Consider the following 2,592-nt stretch of genomic DNA (forward strand, 5'->3'; position numbering starts at 1 on the left):
TGTGTTTCTATGGGGGTGCAAACTGTTGAAATCTTTACTTAATGCATACTAAACTGATCCTCTGTAAAAAAAAAAATAAAAAAAAAAGAAATTATCAACTCCCAACTTGACTCTCACTGGGATTAAACATGACAATAGGTCTGATCTGATTTCATCATCATTTAAAAAAATCATCTATTATTTTTCACTTTATGTTTCTGTGTGGGAGCAAACTGTTGAAATCCTTACTTAATGTATACTAAGCTGATCTTCTGTATATTAAGATAATCGAAAATGAATCTTGATGTGAATGGAAGGGGAGAGGGAGTGGGAAAGGGGAGGGTTGTGGGTGGGAGGGACGGTATGGGGGGGAAGCCATTGTAATCCATAATTCGTACTTTGAAATTTATATTCATTAAATAAAAGTTAAAAAAAAGAAGTTCCTGGGCATTTAAGAATAGCAGTAAAATATACAGGAAAATTTCCATAATCCATAGTTGAAAAGAGAGAGCCCTGGAAGAGCCGATTTCCTAGTTTCCCCTGTTAGATCAACTATCACCATGGAACATCCACCAAAGTGGTCTTCAGTCATGTTGTGTGGGTTGCTATGGAGGGAATTGCCTTGGATTCTGGGCACCTCACCCAAGCGAATGAGCTGAGCACATCTAGAATCAATGTACTAGATTCACCGTGGATTGTAAGAGAGATTAAGGGCAGGCATGAAGTCTTCATATCACAGGACAATTTTGATTGCACTGATCATATGTTGAGAAACGAATTTAGATGGATACAGGGAAGTAGTTCTATGCACTGGAAGTTCCCTGGGAGAATTTCTTTTTGTGTTTTCTTACATTTCTGTTCCAGAAAATTGAAATACCCATCTTTGGTTGTTTTTCATATATTCATTGAGCTGACATTTACTCAGAGCCCAAGTACACCAACAAATTTATAGGCACTAAGACTTCAGAAATATACAAAGCATTCAAAATAATCAAACAAAAATCCAATCCCAAATTTTTACTTTTCATAGACAGTGGGCACTAAGCAGAGTAGGTAGAATTACTGAAAATGGCCCAAGCCCCTTCATCATTCCAGACATGGAAGCTCTGCTAGGCAGTTGGTTCATGTTCTCAGAACAGCAACTGGTGTCCCTACCAGTGCCCTAGAGTCTCCCAGCATTCTCTTTGCATCTTTAGGCAGCCCTGGATGCTCCTAGACCTTCATAAATTGTATTTGTATAAAAGATGAAGTCATCATTGAAGACTTGCTTTACTTTTATTTAAAAAATGTTATTTATTTATTTGAAAGGCAGAGTGAGAAAGAGGGGCAAAGAGAGAGAGAGAGAATAGAGAGAGAGATTTTTCCATCTTGATTCATCTCCCTGATGGCTGCAAGGAACAGTATTTTTACCTCCTCCTTGATCTTTCCCTGGCTCTCCCTTTTGGATTAATGATTTGTACTTGTTTCTGTGCCTGCACTGCACACCAATGAGAATTAGACATTACTTACCTTGATAACACGTAGGCTGTGAAGAATGCTGTTGCAATGCAGCATAAGCCACAACTTGGGAAGCCCACATCCCATATGAGTGCCATTTCATGTCTTAAGTAACCCACTTCTGATCCAAATCCCTGCAAATGCACCTGGGAAGTAGCTGATGATGTCTCAAACACTTGAGGAAGACCTGAATGGATATCTTGGAACCTAGCATCACTTAGTCAGTCCTGGGTATTGCATCCATTTGGGGACTGAACTGATTGATGGAACAATTTATCTCTCCCTCTCTCTCTCTCATTCTGTCTTCAAAGAAATAAATCTTTAAAATAGCACAGATACTGTATATTAGTGTTTTGTCATTTGTGATGCTTGTGACTATTTTTGTTTGTGTGCTTGTGTTTATAATATTTGACCCATGGACCTACGCTTACCAGCCTGTAGCCTACAAATATACTTAATTATGAAGTATATATTTTAAAAATCCTAAAAGTGCTTTTACTCACATTATAATGTTATCAGCCTGGTCATTTCATACAAATTACAAGCACATTAGATTCAAAAGTTTCTGTCAAATAAATTTTTCAATCTTGAAAAGAAAGTTCCAAATTTAGTCTCAATCAAGTATTTTGAATTACACATTTAAAAAAATCTGACAAAGTTTAAAGCAAAAAATACTGACTTTTATAAAGAAGAAATGACACTGGCATCCTATGCTTCATGGGCAATGCAGTATGGAGTATTTCAAACATCTCAGTCAAGGTAGATGATCCTAAAATACTTTACTCAGTAAGTCTTGCAAGTAAAAGTTAATCCAAATTTGGCATACAGAAACTCAAAAAATATATGCCACATTGCATACCACTAGAAACAAATTACTTCAGTATATATTATTTAGTCATAACAATTAATTTGCTTACTTGAGGCAAAAAGGGAAGAAGTGGATATCAATATACTAAGTGAAATAAGACAGGCGAATAAGGCAGATGTGGACAGACAAAGATCTTTTATTCTCTGTCATATGAATAAATAAAAAGTAGTTTATCTGAATTTAGGATAGTGATTTCTGTAGACTGAGAAGTGTAGATGGACAAATGCTAAGAGGGAGGGCGGTTGACA

Source organism: Oryctolagus cuniculus, chromosome 7 (assembly GCF_964237555.1).
Source record: "Oryctolagus cuniculus chromosome 7, mOryCun1.1, whole genome shotgun sequence".
Lineage (NCBI taxonomy): Eukaryota > Metazoa > Chordata > Mammalia > Lagomorpha > Leporidae > Oryctolagus > Oryctolagus cuniculus.